The sequence below is a fragment of the Olea europaea genome, unplaced genomic scaffold (assembly GCF_002742605.1).
Source record: "Olea europaea var. sylvestris unplaced genomic scaffold, O_europaea_v1 scaffold355, whole genome shotgun sequence".
In the NCBI taxonomy this organism is placed as follows: domain Eukaryota; kingdom Viridiplantae; phylum Streptophyta; class Magnoliopsida; order Lamiales; family Oleaceae; genus Olea; species Olea europaea.
In genome coordinates this window covers 432949-446527 of record NW_019254664.1, presented here as the reverse complement: position 1 = coordinate 446527, position 13579 = coordinate 432949, and the positions used below count along the sequence as shown (strand labels likewise).

At 31.9% G+C, this 13579-nt stretch overlaps 2 long non-coding RNA genes across 2 annotated transcripts; both read right to left on the bottom strand.

Moving 5' to 3' along the window:
- Window positions 1-9534: 9534 nt before the first annotated feature.
- Window positions 9535-11338, bottom strand: LOC111386436. The gene is made up of 3 exons (XR_002701224.1): window positions 11229-11338; window positions 11073-11137; window positions 9535-9560 (listed from the first exon to the last, which is right to left on the bottom strand). It is a non-coding gene; the product is annotated as an uncharacterized LOC111386436 (long non-coding RNA).
- Window positions 11339-12105: 767 nt separating this feature from the next.
- LOC111386411 lies at window positions 12106-13094 on the bottom strand. The gene is made up of 3 exons (XR_002701222.1): window positions 12997-13094; window positions 12484-12552; window positions 12106-12181 (listed from the first exon to the last, which is right to left on the bottom strand). It is a non-coding gene; the product is annotated as an uncharacterized LOC111386411 (long non-coding RNA).
- Between the last annotated feature and the right edge of the window lie 485 nt (window positions 13095-13579).

Here is a 13579-nt window from a genome sequence, read left to right as displayed (position 1 = left end):
ATCTTGATTATAAATTAGCTGGCTATTGTTTACATAAGCATTTTCATGGTCCAGACTGTTGAAAAATGTCAGAAAAGTATTATTGGCAGTAAGAAGAAATTAGATACTAAAGGTACGTTCCAACTAATGGAGTATTAAATGTTGGATAAACTTTTGTACTGCCATATTTTTTATTTTCATGTTTGTGTCAGGACAATTGGTGATAATTTAAATCTTTGACACGGTATATGACATGTAGTTGAAGATGCTCATTCTTGATTTGGTATGTATTTTTCAGGTGATTGCATTGTAGAATGATTAATTATGTCCATCAGTTCATGGTTAAAAACGTCTAGATTGCTTCTAGAGGTATGAGTTTCTTGAATATGCAGTTATTAAAGTTGCATGCATTTAAACCTGTGTTATCTGCTTTTAGTTAAGTTCCAAAATCTTTTTTACAATTCATGGTGGATCAAAGTTTCAAATAAAGAAACTTAAATTATGTGAAGAGAGTTACCTTAGGGTCCATTAACCAAATGTGTTGGTATTTTAATGGACTATTTCTACCTTTGGTGGGAGAGCATTTTTCTGAAACTACTGCCTTTACAGTCCAGCCAGATTCTCCAGGTTTGATGTCAGGTATGAGTTTATATTCTGCCATCTATATCTGCAATTAGTTTTACAGGATTAGCAGAGGAGAATGGTTAGAAAAATGAAGAGTTAAAATGAAACATAACTATATGATAATGCTTGTGAAAATGTTTGCAGTTAATGTTGCTGTTCGGTGAAAGAATGGAAGTTACCAGGTTGATGTTAAAAATGAGGAAATGAAGCTAGAGAAGATGAAGTGGGTAAAGGTTTTATTTGGTGTCTTATATATTGAGAGATTGGATGCGTAGTGGATAGAAATGATGAGAGTTTAGAATTAGTGGTGTAAAAGTCAGATTTCTGTTTTCAATATTGACTTGAAAATTGTTAGTGGGGGGCAAGAAATTTGTTTACTACTACAAGCAAATGTTTTTGGGGAATGGATGGGAGTAAGTGAGTTGCCAAGTGTTGATGTGGTTTTTTTGCAGGGGACAAGTGTTGATTCAGTAGAATTAGTGGGTTTTACTGGAGAAAGAAAAATAAAAAGAAATAATTTTGCAGGGGATAGATGTTGATTCGGTAAAATTAGTGGGTTATAGTGAAGGAAGAAAAATGAAAAGAAATGGGCTTTGTTAATCCATGTAAGCAAATTATATGTCAATATTATTAATATGTATATTACTTCTGCCATGCCTTCACCACTCGCTTGAGTTTTAAAATAAGGTTGCTAGGCATTACCAATGAGCCCTGAATTTTGTAAATTTTGTATCATTGCATCTACCCCAATCACCATAATAACAAAATACTTAACATAATATTACCATCCATGAATTGAACCTTGCAATTTTCTAACTTGAATCAAATAATCACAATATAAGATAAAACTAAGATCGACAAGCATTTAGGAGTCAAACATTTGAATGATCAAAGTGTAAACAGAAGTAGGAGATTTGGTGGGAAAAAAAAAAGAAAAATTACCAAAGGATCAGTCTAGAACGACGCAATCATCATCTGAATTTTCAGGTTGTAAAGTTCCTTCAATACCACTTTGATTGTCACCTAAGAGCTCACATGCTGCTCTCTCATGAAATCTTTGTGCAGTATGACGAACAGATTGCTTCTCAGATTACTGATATTTTCTCTTCTTATGGATACTTCTATCCATATATTTAATCCTTTGCCACCTCACCACGACTAATTTCCCTCATGCTTTTCTTCTACTCTGTAAAACCATGTAATTATTCAAAAGATAGCTAAATGGAAAGAAAATGATGCCCAAAAACAAATAACCACCTACCTGGTGAAAGGCTAGGCAAAGAATGCTCAATAAAGTGGGTTGCTGCCATGGGATTAATGGTGGCTGAAAGTCGTAGTGTCAAACAGAATCAGAGTCTCACTACAAATTGTGAATCTAACCTCAAGGCCTGAGACATATTGGACAACATAAGCCAACTACCGTACAGAACAAAAGTAAACAAATAAAAGAAATGCTACAATTTCATCCTAGTTGATGAAATTTACTGGTGCATTTTGCATCAACACTCTCAACTTAGGGATATAAATTAGTTGTTTAATAAAAAATGATACAATAGCTTTGGAGTGTTTACATCGTCATTTCCACGTAATTCAAATGAAATTTAAACGAAAAATTCTCAGATCATTTCAAATACCAATTACTTCACTACCTAAAATCGCACAAACTCAAATGAGAAAATCACCACAAAATAAATCAAAGAATACTTACCAACTGCTTAGAAGATGATTCAGGTTCGCTATCAGACTCCTCCTCAGACGCATACTCATCGTATGCGAACCTACCATAGCCCAAATTTGCTGATATAAAAATGGCAGAGAAGAAGAAGAAGCGCTATTTCTTCTATGCCTCAATACAACAGAAGAAGAAGGTGTCGAAGCATAGCAAGTAAAACAAAACCCCCTAAATCGAATAGGAAAATTAGCATAATTTTGTGGGTACAAACTATGAAAAGCCCGGTTCAATTTTAGAGTGTTTATATGTGAGAAACTGGTCCTAGACATGGCTCTGAGATTTAGTTTTAAATGTTCTCAACTAATTTCCGAAGGTGTGGTTGCTTCAACAAACTTATTGGACACAAAACAGCAAAAGATACTCTCGAGAGAGAGCGTCAATAAATGTGAAGGAAATAAGTGTTGGCTAGGAATATGTTCATATCAACAAAAATGACTTGTAACTGGAATATGTAGCATGTAATTTTAAAAATAAAAATTAAAAAAATAAAAATTAACGCAGGAAAACTGAACAAATCAACATTAATAACCTAACATATAGTACTCAAAGCATGGTATGATATTTTCATAGTAGAAAACAAGAGAAAGGACCAACAAATAGATAGACTCATCGCATGATATCTCCCATCTGGATTATTAGGGGATGTTAGGAATATGCACTTACGTCTCTCCTGCTCAACAACCTCTGCAATCTGTTCTACATCCAAGCTGAAGTCTGATTTTTGAGACACTGCCAAAAGTGAGGATATTGAATGAGAATGAAATTGTTTGGGTCAAGTTGACGCCCTAAAATTATCAGATAAGTAATAGCAGCTCACACATATTTGAACTAATAAACGCCTCAAATCAAGTTTTTTATACATCTAGATTACAATAAACACAAAAGCTTCACAACAAGTAGATGTTCAACTTACTTGCTTAAGACCAAGTTGCCTTAGAAAAGTGCAAACCATAAGCTATAAACACAAGTACAACTTTCTTCCCATAATAACTCTTCAATTACCCGAAGAAAGAGTAAAAACATAGATTTTCCAGTAACTATGAAGAGAAATACAGGAGACAACAACACACATCTAGGCATGTTCACACCCACCAAAACCAATTAAGATTTTCTTTTGTTCCCTCATGTTGAGAATAGAGTATAACGGGAAAGTGAAATGGAATTCAATGTTATCACATTTGTTTATTGAAGAAAGCTACGTCAAACATCTATAGTAAGCATCAAGCCCAATGTTAGCAGAAATATGATTCTATCCATGAACTATAAACCCTCAATTTCGCAATGTTTATGGATTAAAACAGCGCTAAACGTAAGTATGAGATTACTCTATCCAACATCGGGAAAAAAATGGTCCCTTACCTACTTAAAAACATTCACTAATTATTCATATTCGACAAACAATAAACCTCATTATTTACATCAATAAAATATATATAAGCCTCAAAGAATTAAATTCGAACCAACTATTTATTTAAGAATCGAAAATTTAAGTAAAACCCTTAGCGTTAAATCAATTTTTTCCTCATAACATTAGAATCCAATTAATTATCAACAGTTACTGGTGAAATATCAAAACTTTTTGGAGATGAAAAATTCTTAGCTACAACCAGGTCGGAGGCCCAGTTGGCAAATTCTCTTTCCCAAAAACACACCGAATCTCTCAAATACACAAAAATTCATTTTTCACCACATTGCCCTCTCGTTCCTCATTGAAGACATCCCAAATTATCATAATAAAAACAAATAAACAACAAACTCCGATGCAAAGCGTACAGATCAATCAGGCTTTGAAGGAAAATGCACGAAATATGTTTTACCCAATTAATAAATATCCACAAATAGAGCAAAAAAAAATATCAACAGAATATATAAATAAAATCAATTTTTTTTTTGTATAAAAACTAAATAGGTTATGATCTACAAAGCAACAAACAACAAATCAAGGGCACAATAAAAAATTCACAAAAACCCAACAAAGGGGTTGGATTAATAAAGTAAAAATAATATAGTATGAGTGAAGAATTTTAGCTTTCGTGGCCAGTAAAGCAAAACACCAATGATTTAGAGAAAGTCAACAATTTATGCTCTATAAAAAATGAGCAATACATACCTTTCGATGTGCAGAAACTAAAATTGCCCATCTACTTAGTCAAATCCCCATTCAATAAGTAGATTTGAATTTTCAGAGATATAGAAGTAGTCACGATATTGTTGATTGAATTTCGGAGCTACAATTTTGGTCGGTGGAAGAAATGAAGAGGAATAATGATCACAATCTAAGTCAATCACAGTTTCTAGAAACTTGTAACAACAATTCACAGAGCAACACAGATAAAATCATCACTGATTATATTAAGTTAAAGCAAAAAATGGCTTGGTTCTAAGATATGCGTGCATTCTAAAAATTTAAAATTCCAAAAATATGTAGTTGGAATTCGTTGTTGTCAGTACTCCGATAATAATAAAATTCTGTGTAATTTTTAATATATTTCATGGAAAAATAGTATAGTAATATAATTCATTACCAGTAAAAAAGGAAAAAATAACAAAAGAGGAAGATTGAAAGGCAAGTACAAAAAGCAAATATTAAAAATTTTGAGACTTAGCATTTACGTATTGAAGTTGAGAGGACTTATTCCAGAGTCGAAAAAAAATACCATGGGGTGAGAAAAAAGGATTTCACAATTGTAGACTATCGGTTCCAAAGCTCAATTCTGAGAAAACTTACAAATGTATTCAGCAAACTGTTACTTCAAATCTATAGACATTACAGTTGCAAATTTGTAAACTGGCCTTGGTAATTATATCTTATCCACGTGTAAAAAAACTCCATTCAAAGTTCAGGAGAGCGAATTTCAGAGCCCATAAGTCTTAAATCCATTAAAGCATATAGCAGCCTAACCATGAAAGTACAAGAATATCCAATTTGCTATCAATAATTTAAGCACATGTTATCACAGGACATCCACAATGTCAGTTCACCATCGACGATTATTAGCACAGGTTGTTCCATTGTGTATACTATTTGATGGTTGTGCCTTATTTAGTCAAACAAAAAAATTATATCTAACCTCAATTGGGGGATAACTTACATATACAATTAAAGCATGTGCGTATTACTTGCAGAATTTGTATTAGTGTCCACATTGGACATAGAAGTGATCTCATCATGGCTGTCAAAGAATTGATCTTCTTCTGTTTCATCGCAACCAATCATCTCTGTTGAATTCAAGTTTAAGCATACATAAACCTACATTTAAAACCAACACATACATTATTTTTCAGTTTTACATCTAACCAATTTAGATTATAAAAAAAATACTTTATAGTTTAACAAACAATTATTAATCAAACGGAACATAATAGAGGATAATCATTAAACTATCAAACCCCTGAACAAGAATAAATATGTGGCCACTCATGCTTCAAGATGTGCACATGAAGGAACAGAAGCATAAGCAAGATGGCATATAAGGAAAAGCCAGGCAGCGAGGTTCTTTTGAAACATGAAGCACATGCATAGAAAGCAAAACTGCTGTTATTATTGGTGAACATGATTCAAATTTCAACGATTAGATAGTATAACCTGAACTAATATAATATTTACTTTGTTGAGATACAGTTTCTCACGCCAGAAAGAGATCTCGTTGCTTGAAAGCTAAGGTCATTATGAAACAGTGAGTATTAGTCACGCTCTTGAACTAAGAAGCTGCTGGAAGCATATGCGAACAAAATTTTCCTTAAAATAGCGTGATTAAATTACCTCAACTATAACTTCAGAAATATAGTTTTTATGTTGTTTCTTTGTTTTATACGTAAAGTATTCAATTTATACTTGACAACACCTTCTAGAACCTGTATGTGGGCAAGTGGCCCCTATCTTTAATTTTCTAACAATTTTAAAGCAATGAGCACAAGATATTCACATCCAATAGAGAGCAAGGTCAAACCCCAAAAAGATAACAATGCTCATGATGACTTGAAGGATGTATATGTTTTGCTTTAAAAAAATTAAAAAAAAAAAAACTATGAACAGATAGGATTCCCGAAAATAATCGCAAAACTCAAAAACATAATTTGGCTAGGATAATATATGTTATTATTTATATCCAATAATACACTTGATCAATTACAGATGTCTCCTTCTAAACACAGATTTTGGAATTCAAAGAGATGAACTTTTAAGTTATATTCGCCACCTTTAGCAGTATTTGTATTATGATGCTCAAAGAGTCAAACAGATCTTTTTTTGACTTGCTCCATAGTTCTGTCAGATGCAGGCTTTTAGCAGGAATATATTGTGAAACAAAAGTACAATCATTCTTTGATGTAGCTTATAGAAAGTAATATGAGTTGAAAGTTAAAACCAAAATTTACTATGTTTGACTTCTCACCTAATTGAAAACAAGGGCAGATAAGCAAGGAGAGTCTGACAAGTTCAAATGTAAAAGACTACTTATATAAATATCATGAGTGAGATTGACCTACAAAACAAAAAATTTAGTATTCAAGTTTTGTGTATTTGATAGAATGTGAACCACTTGATTTCCACTGAGATCACACAGCCTTAAATGATAAACTGGTCATGTTACTTTTTTTTCCCTTAATTTACCTTTCTGAGATTCACTTTGTTTGTGCTCAGATTAGTAGGTCCGAGGTTTTCAAGAAGCCATGCGTGATCAAAAATTTATGACAAAAAATGTATAGATCCAATGTCACATTCAGTAAAGATTTATGATACATGTATAGGATGTAAATTACAGGGAAAATTCATAAAGATCAAATTTTAAAAGAGAAATGTATAGATAAAGTGAAAAATGAGTACATGAAGCCATCGTTGGTCTCATCTCTTTTAAATACCAAAAATCTAACATGAAAGTGAACGAAGGCATTGACAGCAACAAATGACGAATTACCAAGTGAATTAAATGGCCAAGAAGGAATTTATCTTGCTTCAATAACTTACGCTATATGAATACATGAACAAATAGGTAGTACAACAAGTGTATTATCTCAGTGGGTGAACCTAATACTAAGTTAACTAAACAGCCAAGAACAAAATTATTAATGTTCATTAACTCACACTAAAAAATGATGATTTATGTATGTTTTTGAAAAAAGATGTTAGAAAAAACTCTGTAGCATAAGAAGCATACCATCTCATGATCATATTTGTCTTGATGTTCACCAAAAATATCGTCAGTGTGATCCATTTTCTTAATGTTGTTTGGAAACAATTTCATGTGGAGCAAGTAGAAGGATTACCAAGTGTAGTGACCAAAAGAAGCACAATTTTAAAATAAAATGGAACAAAAAGAATGAGCAAATAATAAGCAAAGAGTACTTTACAGGGTTCTCTATTGTGGTCAAATTTTACAGAGAAGAATATAATTTTCTCTCAAATTTCAGTTAGCTCCGCAGCCAAATGAAAATGACAATGCTAAAATATGTTTTGTAATGATCATTGGCAAATGTAAATGAGAACATAACGTCATGTATTTACCATTGCTAAAATTTCATCGTAAACAACATTTTTTGTACATTTCATATGTAATTTTTGGGGGGTTGTTGGTTTGATGAGAACTTTAATGCATGCGCTACTTTTGGCTCGAGACAAAGCAACATATAATTGGCCGTGCGAAAATACTGGCTCAGGAAGATATAAACCAACAAAATCAAGTGTTTGTCCTTGAGATTTATTAATTGTCATTGCAAAATATGGACGAACTGGAAATTGTGTTCTTTTGAAAGGGAAAGGATTTTTGTCGCTTTGAAGTGGAATAAAGGTTATCCTAGGAAGAAATACCTTTTTTCCTTTATAATCTCGAACTGCAATTTCAGCATCTATAATATTTATTCGGAAACTTTTACAAAGAAGCCTAGTTCCATTACAGAGACCTTCTGAAGGATTAATGTTTCTAAGTAACATGATAGGACAATTTGGTTTTAGTATTAGTTCATGCGGGGGTACACCATTCGGAGTCAAACTATTTAAAATGTCTTCCTGCATACTTTGGTCAGTTGTATCAATAGCTTCATCAAAACTAAAATAAATGAAAGAGTCTCCAGGAAAGTGACTAATCAACAAATTATTGATTTCATCAACAGATTCATTTTTTGGAGTTAAAATAACTCTGTTAATCATGTAATGAAGATTGTCAACATAATGATCTAAATTTGGGTAAACTATATCTATTAATGACTATAAAGAAGTGATGTGTTCTTCGAAATCTATAGTTATGTCAGGCGGAAGTTGTACCATATTACATGAATGTTTTTCTGCGGTTCCATCTCCAATATCAAGTAAATATTTACAAAACGATGTATTTAATTGTGCTCCCATATTTTCACTTAATCTTAGTTTTGTAAATAAAGGCCATAAGTAAGAGTTAACAAGACTTACTCCTATTACATCGTCTTTATTACCTCTTTGAACTACAGGTAGAACTTGACGAAAATCTCCTCCTAAGACAACAACTTTACCTCCGAATGGGAATTCACAATCATTAACATCTCTTAACATTTTATCTAATGCTTCAACTACATATCGATTCACCATTGGAGCTTCATCTCATATGATTAGTTTTGTCATTCGAAAAAGTTCTACAAGAGCACTCTGTTTACTAATGTTACATATTGTGTCATTACAAATTTCTAGAGGTATTTTAAATTTAGAATGTGCTGTTTGTCCACCAGGCAAAAGACCAGCTGCAACACCAGAAGATGCTGTTGCTAAAGCAATCATTTGTCTTGACCTCACAGTACCTAGTAATGCACGATATAAAAAGGTTTTACCCGTTCCACCAGGACCATTAATAAAGAACATGCCGCTAACATTAGTGTCTGCTTTATTTAGAATTGCATTATATGCAGTCTTTTGTTCAGTATTAAGTTGATGGGGACACATAATATCTATTTCTGACACATTAATGCTTAATTCATCATTTATTACTTTAGCGACGTGTTCATTTTCATATAGATGTACATTATATGATACAAAATCGTAACTATTAATGGATTTACCAGAAAGTTCTAAAATTGCATCAATTTCCAAAAGAGCTTTAAGTTCAGCAATTTGCAGCGACATACCAGCACGTATGAAATCCTCAATCATAAAAATTTTGAATTTGTTCCATAGATTTTTTGGATCATTCGGAGCACATAGAGTTAGAATTGTTGTAAAAAGACGATGAAATGGAGTAGGCATTTGATACTCTGAAGCTTCCTGCAAACATAAATCACAATTAGTGTCTCCATTAAGTAAACCATGTAAAAGTGCCGCTTCTCGAAAAGACGATGTTTCAACACCATTTACAATTTTTAAAGCTCGATATGACATTGCGCCTCTAATATGATTTAACAAAAGATGCAAGTAATATCTTTCCCCTTCACTTGGACTTGCTGCAACGACTCTACCGATACAAACACCTTGTTTTCTAGGACTCCAACATTTACGATGTGAGTCCCAAACAAAAAATTCTGGAAATTGTTTATATAAAAGAGTTGTAGTTTTTTTGTCAACAAGATTCATGTGGAAAAATTCCGTTAACATAGTTTTTTTGAAAAAGTCTGTACTTACAATTTTCTCAAGATTGTCAGAACTTTTGTATGTAACGAAATTATTATTTTCGAGGTGTAATTGAAGAGTAACAACTGGAGGATTTATTTTTGAAAGAATGAAACCAAAAATTCTCCATAATGCTTCAAGAGGAGAAATCCATCTAGCTGTTTGAAAATTTTTAATCTCATTAACCACATGTTCTTCAGAATGTACTGAGAAACCAATTCTATCATGTCCCTTGTATACATATTTATACAAATATTTCACAGCTTTGATGGTTGAACAAATTTCTACATTTATATGGTAATTAAATTTAGCCAAGAGATATGGATTGTAAGGTACAATCCATCTGTTATCTAACCATTGTCCTCTAACTTTCACTTTCCTCCCATTATTTAAACGTCTATACTTTGGGTTTGAAAATTCGCCTAAGAACGTCTCTGGGGTATAATCCTTTGGGAAATGGCTTCTGCATTGTTTATTTCTATTCATGCATACATTAGTTGGATTTAAAATGCCACAAGGACCATGTATCATGTGAGAAACAACAACGAAGTATAAATGAGGGTAAGTTTGTCTGTCTGGAATCTCAGCACTCACAAATTTATCTATAGATTCAGGAGCAATGATTTTGGATGCGTGATCTAAAATGATTAAAAAATGAGCATGTGGTAAACCTCTTTTTTGGAATTCTATGACGTATATATATGAAGCTGCAAAACCAAAAATTTTATTTTTGAATATATCAGTTTTTAGTTCTTCTAACTTAGCTCTAAAAATTCGAGTTAAAAGATCAGATCTATTTTGTGATTCGTCATTATACCTCAATTGGTCTTTTATTTCAGGCCAATTTGGATTACAAGTAATAGTTATGAAAATATCTGGTTTACCAAATTTTTGAAATAATGCCATTCCATCCATATATCTTTTGTTCATGTCCCTTGGACCACCAATAAAAGATGACGGCAGAATAATTCTTTTACCAGTCATAGCTGCTCGAGTTTCATCGGACTTAAAACAATTTGTAATCTCTTGGTAAAGCTCAGCGCGTATTTCATTTTGATTGTTACGAAAATAATCTAATCTAGACGTTTCAATCTTCACAAACATATCTACAACATATTGTTGTAACAAACGTCCAGCATGAAGTAAAATTGACTTATGTGAAGGTCTAACCTGTAATTTGTAGGAATAGTATTCTTTACACGATACCTGAGCTCTTGTTGTCTTCTTTTGCACAACTGGAAAAAGCATAGAATAAGAAAATGTGTTACAATATGGAATTTTAAACATTTTAAAAATAAATGTAATAAGCATAAATAAATTATTCACCTGTATTTTCCACTGCAAAAATTTCTGCAGCAGAATTTAATTGATGAATGTCAAATAAATTTTCATTTGCACATGTTTGTTGTCTTCTGCGTTTGTCAACTCTAACAGTACCTCGGTGCCAACCAGTTTCACCAAAAGGAAACAATAAGGGGTATTGAAGAGGATCATAACAATCAAAATAATAATGTAATTGATGTTTTTCTCCAGAATTGCAAGAAACAGTTATATCACGCACTCGTTCATTAGTAGTAGAATCATCATCAACCCAAATAGCAGCTACTTGAGATGCACATGGTGTGTCATATACTCTTTGATCTAATCCACAATCATATCTAATTTTAAGACTATGAGATTTCAAATTTGGAATATTTGTTAAAGTTCGAAAAAAAAAACTGCGTATGGATTCAGTTCCATCACTTTGACAAGCTTTGAAAGTATACATTTTGTTAACTTTTCAGAAAGTTGTAGTCGATGCTCTATTTCATTTTCAGTGTAAAAAAAATAGAGCTGCATATAAGAAGGGCGACCGTTTTGTACAAGAATGTCATTTATAAAATGATATATTTGACCTTGAATTCTAAAGGTATAGATTCCTTTGTTTCTTTTGCACAAATCTTTATCCTAATGCACACCAAATGAAGTGAATGAGAAATTGCTATTGTAAGTTCGTACGTAAGTTTTAAATTCAATCGATTCAGCAGAATTTGATGTAAATAAATGATGTAATTCATCTAGGTTGTCATTCACTTTCAATCTAACAGCTCCATCACAACAATAAAAACCTTTCGGTTCATCTTTAAATTTTAGAGCCCCACAATATTCACATAGCACAGGGCAAGGTAATACATATGATTTGTTTGGTATCGAAAACGAACCTTCATTTACGGTAAATATTGATGGCATTAGCTCTGAATGAACACGAAGCTGATGGGTATAAGTCGCAAAACAGCTACCTATCACGGAAACCACATTAGAATCTGAAAAAGACATATCCCTTTAAAAAAATGTAAAACATGGTTATAAATTCAATTTTTAACAAAACAAATATATCAAATAAACTTATTTCGTCCAACATCAATGTTACAAACTTCATTACAATGAAGACTACTGAATAGGAAAACATTCCCTATATAATTATACGTAACACAAATCAAACATGACAAAGTAATCATATTCAACTATCTAAGGAATACATGATCTTTTCACTGCTAAAAACAATATGTAATTAATACAAATAAGTGAAATATCTTATTACCTACTTGATTGTCTTCAATTTCACAATTAGGAAAGAGAGAAATTGAATCTGAACCGATGACACCAGCAGCTGCGAAATTTTAATTTTGCAAAACCATTTCGAATGTTAAAGCCACACGGAATAGAAAAAATAATATATCAATATTGTATGAAACTTTTGTAGAAAAAAAAAGTAAAATCACTAACAAAAATCTACAATTTTAAATGTTAAACGTCATATGGTACAATTTTTTTTATAAAGAAGCTAACCTTAAAAATAAAGAAAGAAAAGAGAAAAAACATTTTCATTCAAAATATCCCTTTTTTTTTGTCAGAATGAAGTATATAGAACAAATATTATAAATGTAGTATTGAAGTATAATAGTTTATATGCTTAGTTATGAAAATAAAAAAGTTAAAAAGAAAAAAAAAAGTCCACATGAATAGAAAAATAGGCACAAGTCATAAGAGAAGGCAAAAATAACATCCAGAATATATTACAAATATGTTTCCTCTTGTAGTTAGATGTAGATACCTTCCAACTGGACAAAACGTAGAGACTTTCTCTTCGGCGTCTGTATGTCAATATCCAATTTTGCACTGTCATTGTACACTTCTCTTCGTCTTTTATTTTTCTTAGACATCGAAGCCATTTTTATACCTATACTGAAAACATACATTTCCTCTGTATATTCGATATAAGTAAACATAGTTTGATATTATAGAAAAAGTTCAAAAGAATTTTGACATACGTAGAAACGAATAAACAAACACGCTAAATAATTTAATTGGTATATTAAATTATTTTGTCTCATTGTGGCACATTTTTGTGCCTAAAGACAATTCCTATAATACAAAGGCAAGATCTTTCTCTCTCTGTCTCCCTCACATTGTTGCACATTAATAGACGGAAGTCGGCACATTTTTATTTGCAATCCTTTTTCTATTTTTTGGGTATATACATGTCTTATGATCATTCAATTTTGTTCGTAACCTAAGATGATCTTGACGAAGCGTAAATTATAATCTAAGCCAAAAAAAAAAAAAATACTATTGTCTAAACATTTCGTAGGACAGAACATACAATTTACTAACCACTTATTATTCACACATTTCAT